A 7,675-nucleotide genomic window follows, 5' to 3' on the forward strand; every position below is an offset into this window, starting at 1 on the left:
TATTTTTAAAAATTTATTTTAAAAATAAAAGAAGGAAAACATTAACAAACAGACATCCATTTGCAAAACAGCATAAGAACAATACACACAATACAGGGTTACAGACAAAGTGGTAGGAAATTAACAATGGTTGTTGTATTATGTATTGATATCTTCAAAGTTCTTTCTCAGGAAAACAAATAGAGACGTGCAAGATTGATCAAATAATTAATCATTAATTGTTTCTTTCAGTAAAGCAAAAGAAGTCAGTAGTACAACTATGTTAGCTATCCTGTATATACATACATATAGAATTTCTCCTGCTTTCGTTTCTCTGTTAATCTTATCAAATTAAAACTAAAGATTTTTTTTTGTCTTTTTGAGACAGAGTCTCACTATGCAATTCAGGCTGACCTTGAGTTCACTTTGTAGCCTAGGCTGGTCTCAGACTCACAATGATCCTCCTGCCTCTGCCTCCCAAATGCTGGAATTACAGGCATGAGCCACCACACCCAGCTTTAAAGATTTTTTAAAAGCCACTGTGGTGACCATGTTATCAAAGAGAAATAAAGACCAATAAACTTAATTTTGCTTCCCAAGAAAGTTCCTAAGAAAAATTACTACAACCAATTTTCTAATCCTATGGGAAAACAGAATACATGATATTGGTTTTATTAAGAAAAACTCTGCTCATGCTAAGAAGATGGATTACACAGGGCAGCAACTGCAAACAGAATTAATTATGGAGGAAGAGCACAGAGAAAACATGATCAGTGAACCAGAAAACAAGCAAGAAAGTGAGAATGACTGGAATAAGGGCAAAAGCTGGAGGAGGGTTGTAAGAGCTACCTGGGGGGCCAATGTATGTTCTATATGAACAAAGTATGGGACTGTATGAACCAATGAAGGGGAGTCTTGTTATCTGTGTATCAGGGAGTCACTGGAAAACTAGTAAAGAAGCCACTGAAACAATGAAAGCCCACAAGAAAAATGAAAGCCCACAACATGGTGGGAAGGGTGGAACAGGGAGGAATGGTAGGCTGAGAATTTGGCTATGATACCTAGTACATCATAGTATGTATTTATTTTAGAATAGACAATTTCTTTTTCCACAAAGCCATATGGAAAACAAGTCCATCTCAGCCTTTCTCATTGGGCATTGAAGTGGGGTACTCTGCCACTGAGCTATATCCCCAGACCTTTTTTATTTTGAGATAAGATCTAACTAACTTACCCAGGCAGGACTCAAAGTAGTTATCCTCTTGCCTCAGCCTCCTAAATAAATTCTCTCTTACCATATGAATCTTTATTCTAAGATTCATTGCAGCAAGAAAATTAACCAATTCCAATAGTCTGATTGATATATAAATATTTATTACAATACTGGGGAGTTGACGAGATAGTCCTAATTAGGAAACTGAGGTTGATCACAAATGTTAATTTCACAAAGGTCACATCGAGGGTGGGAATTCACATCCATGTTTGGCTGACACCAAAATTCACTCTCCTCACTTGCTTTTCATTTTCCTGTCTCCTTGCCCAAGATTTCTGGGTTTCATACTCTCAGTTTTTCAGTGCACTATCTGAGAATATATACAGTACCACAAGAAATATTTCATTACATTCCTATGGGTAGTATTACTGAATCTACTTCTGTAAAAAAGGAATTTTAACCTAGGGCAGTGGTGGTAAGCCTACCTACCACATGGTGCAGAGAGCTGTTTGTATAATGGAAAGCCCTAAAAGGTTCACCATCACTGATGGAGGGTTGTAGATCCCTATGTTAGGGGTGGGAGTATTCATGGGTGGATTTTCAAGGTAGCCCATGAAACCTCAAAACTGTGTGCACAATTTTGTAGATACATGTACATGTTTCTGGGAAGAGGGTAGTTGGCTTTCATTCTATCCTAAAAGTAAACTATGGTCCCAGAAGTCAACTTTGTGCTTTGAAAACCACTAATTTCTGGTCTTTGTTGTTTGTTTGCATTTCCATTTCAGATTATTCTAGTTTCCTGATCACATAATGTTTTTTCAGAAAGATGGAAGTTTTAAGAACAAACAAGGAGGACCCCCCACATTAGAAACACTAAGCCCCAGAAAACTTTGGGAAGCTCGGTGAGTTGTGCTCCAATCCCCCCCTACACAGCATTACGGGAGTGATACTGAGCCCTGGTGAACTTCAGGAGCTTCAAAAATATCAAAACAAAGAAGCAGAATGCAATCTTAGACCTCCAGCCCACCCAGAACAACTCCAAAAGACATCGATAGGAGAAACTGGGAGTCACATACCTAGAATTACTGAAATGATAGCAACTGAAGTAAAGAAACAACTCCAGGAGGTTATGGAGGAAATCAGATCATAAATAATCTCTCAGGTAAAAAAAAGAAATGACAACCATAATGAAAGAATTGCTCAGTATATGTAAAGGAAATATAGATTTAAAAAATACAGGAACATAGGAAAATGATGGAACATTAAATGAACAATATAGGAAAGAATTAGAATGCACGAAACAGGTTCAAACAGATAGCCAGGAAATTAAAAATTCCATTGAAAGCTGGCAAAACCCCTTGAACAAAACTGAAGGTAGACTTTCAGATCTTGAAGACAGGATTGCAGCTAGCGATCATGAAAGGAAAGATCTCTTAAAAATAACATGGAACCATGAAATAACAAGTCAACAGCTGCAAGATGATGCAAAGAAAAACAATATAAGACTGATAGATGTTAATGAAAGAGCACAAGTCAACACAAATGACATAAAAAGACTATTTGTCAAAGTAGTAACAGAAAATTTCCCAAGTATAGAAAAAGAATTGGACATACAGAAAAGTGAGCCATATAGAACTCTAATTAGCCATAACCAAAATAACTACACCCAAGGGCTGGGGATTTAGCTCAGCGGCAAAAGCGCCTGCCTGGCAAGCGCAAGGTCGTGAGTTCGGTTCCCGGTACTGGAGAAAAAAAAAAAAAACTCCAAAATAACTACACCCAGACACATAATAATCAGCATCCCAGAAATTCAGCAGAAGAACAGAATATTAAAAGCTATTAGAAGAAAAAATCACCTATAAAGAAAAGCCCATGTGAATCATGGCACATTTCTCAACACAAACCATCAAGTCAAGAAGAGCTTGGAGTGAACTATTTCAGGTCCTGGCAGAAAACATTTTCCACCCAGACTGATGTACCCTGCACAACTATCTTTCAAAATTAGTGAAGAAATAAGATACTTTCATGACAAGGAACAACTGAAGAAATTCATGACCACCAAATCAACCCTACAAAGAGAACTGAAAGATATTCTAGAAAGATAAAAATGACCACAACTTCAAGAACAATAGAAAGGAACCACCAAGCAGAGCAAGCAATTAAACAGAGGGGGAAAGTAGTGAACAGTGGGAAAATAACATGACAGAGATAAGCTAATACATATCAGTTATAACCATCAATGTAAATGGCCACCAACCAAAAAAAGAAGACTGGCAGAGTGGATCAAGAAGCAAAATCCAACAATATGATGTATACAAGAAACACATTTAACCCAAATGGAAATTCATAGACTGAAAGTCAAAGGATGGAAAACAGTGCTCCATGTGACAGGAACCCAGAAAAGAACAGGAGTAGCTATTCTGTTTGCAGACAGGGTGAACTTCAAACCAAGAATGATCAAAAGAGATAAAGAAGGTCATGAAATACTTGTTAGGGGAAAACTTCAAGAGGAAGCGATAACAATCATAAATATATATGAACCAAATATAGGAGCATCCAACTATATAAGACAAAATTTAACAGGCATGAAAAATCAAATAAGCAATAACAGTTGTAATGGGGGACTTTAATACTCCACTGTCACAAAGAGACAGATCAACTAGGCAAAAAAATCAGCAAAGAAATAACTAAACCAAACTTGTGAAGAAAGGGATTCGGTAGACCTTTACAGAGTGTTCCACCCAACAGCATCAGTATACACATTCTTCTCAGCTGCACATGGCACATTCTCTAAAATAAACCATATACTAGTACATACAATATACTTAAGTAAATACAAAGGAACTGAAATTATACCATGCATATAATCTGACCATGCTGCAATGAAATTGGAAATTATTGAAAAAAAAAGAAATCACAAAAATTCCATAAAAACCTGGAAAATAAATTACACCCCTCTGAACAACCAATGGGGTCATAGATGAAATTAAAGAAGAAATTAAACAATACTCAAAATCAAACAAAAAAGCAGATACAACCTATGGGAACCTGTGGGATGCAATGAAAGCAGTCCTCAGAGGGAAATTTATAGCAGTGAATTCTCACATCAGGAAAACAGAATGAGCACAAATGAACAACCTTATGCTGCACCTCAAACTTCTAGTAAAGGAAGAGCAAGTAAAGCCCAAAGCCCAAAAAAGGGAGGAAATTATAAAGATCACAGCAGAAAACAATGCAATAGAGATGAAGAAAACATTATAAAGACTTAAAGAATTGAAAAGTTGGTTCTTTGAAAGAATAAATAAAATTGATAAAGCCCTAGCTGACTTTATCAAAAAAATGGAAAGAAAAAACTCAAATTTGTGCAATGAGGAACAAAAAGGGTAAAATCACTACAGATCTTAGAGAAATTCAGAAGATCATCAATACCTATTTTGAAAAGCTGTACTCTTACAAGATGAAAAACACAGCAGAAATGGACAGATTCCTAGGTACATATGAATTACCAAAGCTGAATCAAGAAGATCTAAAAGTTCTCAATAACCCAGTATCAGTCAATGATACTGAAAATGTGATTAAAAGCTTACAAACAAAGAAAAGCTCAGGTCCTGATGAATTGACAGCTGAATTCTACAGGAAATTAAGAGAAAATTTAATGCCAATTTGATTCAAACTCTTTAATGAGATTGAAAGGGAAGCAATTCTTCCTAACTCACTCCTAGAAGCAAGTATTAATTACCCTGATACCAGAACCAGAGAAAGTCACAACAAAAAAGAGAACTACAGGCCAATGTCCCTAATGAACATACATGCAAAGTCCTCAGTGAAATACTAGCAAACAGAATGCAGCAAATCATTCAAGAATATTATACACCATGACCTAGTGGGATTCATTATAGGGATGCAGGGATGGTTCAATATACACAAGTCAAACTGTTTTTTGTTTTTTTTTTTTTTTTTTTTGGTTTTTCTCCGGTACCGGGAACCGAACTCACGACCTTGCGCTTGCCAGTCAGGCGCTTTTGCCGCTGAGCTAAATCCCCAGCCCCCACAAGTCAAACTGTAATACAACATATCAACAGAGCCAAAGAGAAAATACACACGATCACCTCAATAGATGCAGAAAAACCTTTTGACAAAGTCCAACACTCATTCATAATAAAAACCCTACAGAAAATTGGAATAGATGGTCTTTACTTCAATCTGATAACAGCTATCTATGACCAACCAACAGCCAGCATCTTACTAAATGGACAAAAACTGAAAGCTTTCACCTTAAAATCAGGAACAAGACAAGGATGTCACTCTCACCACTCCTATTCAATATACTTCTGGAAGCATTAGCCAGAGCAGTTAGACAAAAGAGAGATATAAAGGAATAAGGATTGGGAAGGAAGAAATGAAATTATTATTATTCACAGATGATATGATATTCTACACAGAAGACCCCAAAACTCCACCAAAAGATTTGTAGATTTAATAAACAAATTCAGTAGCATAGCTGGATACAAAATCAACACTTAAACATCAATAGTATTCCTGTACACTAACAAAAAACATACTGAGAAAGAAATTAGGGAAATCACACCTTTCACAATACCATCCAAAAAAATGAAATACTTAGGAATCAATCAAAGAAAGGAAGTGAAAGTTTTATACAATGAAAATTACAATTCTCTGAAAAGAGAGATTGAAGAGGATTTCAGAAAATGGAAAAATATTCCTTGCTCCAGAACAAACATTGTGAAAATGGCCCTACTCCCAAATATGTTATACAGATTCAATGCAATCCTGATTAAAATACCATTAGTATACTTCACAGGTCTACAGAAAATATTCCTAAAATTCATCTCAAACCAGAAGAGACTTAGAATAGCAAAGGCAATTCTGGACAACAAAGGCAAAGTAGGAGACATCACAATCCCTGACTTGAAATTATACTACAGAGGGGCTGGGGATTTAGCTCAGTGGCAAAAGTGCTTGCCTGGCAAGTGCAAGGTCATGAGTTCGATTTCTGGTACCAGAAGAAAAAACAAAAACAAAAACAAACAAATAAATGAAATTATACTACAGAGCTACTATGATAAAATCAGCATGGTACTGGCCAAAAAAACAGACCTGAGGATCAGTGGAACAGATCAGAAGAAGCAGACACAAGTATAAACACACTCAGCCAACTTATCTTTGACAAAGGGGCCAAACATGTTCAGTGAAAGAAAGATAGCCTCTTTAATAAGTGGTGCTGGAAAAACTGGCTTTCCACATACCAAAGACTAAAGCAACACCAATGTCTATCACTATGCACTAAACTAAAGTCAAAATGGATCGAAGATCTAAACATTAAAACAGACACACTAGGACAAAAAAATCAGAAGAAAAACCAGAACTGAACAAAACTTGTGAACAAATGGGCTTAGTAGATGTTTACAGAGTGTTGCATCTGACAACAACAGAATATACATTCTTCTCAACTGCACATGGGACATTCTCTAAAATAGACCACATACTAGCCCATAGAATGTGCTTAACTAAATACAAAGAAATTGAAATTATCCCATGCATACTATCTGACCATAGTGCAATGAAATTGGAAATTAATGGCAAAAGGAACCACAAAAACTTCATAAACACAAGGATGTTAAATAACAGCCTCCTGACAACCAATGAGTCACAGATGAAATTAAAGAAGAAATTAAGCAATATCTACAAACAAACAAAGGCATAGTTAAAACTTACCAGAATCTGTGGGATGCACTGAAAGCAGTCCTCAAAGGGAAATTCATAGCAGTGAACTCATACATGAGGAAAACAGAATGAGAACAAATAAATAGCCTAGTGCTGCACCTTAAACTTTTAGAAAAAGAAGAACAAGTCAAGCCCAAAGCCTGAAGAAGGGAGGAAATTACGAAGATCAGAGAAGAAGTTAATGCAAATGAGACAAAGGAAACACTGCAAAGAATTAATGAATCAAAGAGTTCGTTCTTTGAAAGAATAAACCAAATTGATAAACCCCTAGCCAACTTTATCCAAAAAAGGAAAGAAAAAACTCAAATTCATGCAATAAGAAATGAAAAGGGTAAAATCACTACAGACGCTGTAGAAATTCAGATGATCATCCATACCTACTTTGAAAAGCTTTATTCCCTCCCATAGAATGGAAAATGTAGAGAAAATGGGCAGATTCCTAGATAACTATGAATTACCAAAGTTGAATCAAGAAGATATAAAAATTCTGAATAACCCAATATCAATTATTGAGATTGAAAATGTGATTAAAAACCTAAAAACAAAGAAAAGCCCAGGTCCTGATGGATTCACAACTGAATTCCACAAGAAATCAGAGAATATTTAATACCAATTCTTCTCAAACTCTTCAATGAAATGACACTGAAAAGGAAGCAATTCTCCCTAACTCATTTCTGGAGGCAAGTATTATACTGATACCAAAACCAGACAAAGACCCAAACAAGAAAGAGAACTATA

This window comes from Chinchilla lanigera, unplaced genomic scaffold (assembly GCF_000276665.1).
Source record: "Chinchilla lanigera isolate Chin_1 unplaced genomic scaffold, ChiLan1.0 scaffold00024, whole genome shotgun sequence".
Classification (NCBI taxonomy): Eukaryota; Metazoa; Chordata; class Mammalia; order Rodentia; family Chinchillidae; genus Chinchilla; species Chinchilla lanigera.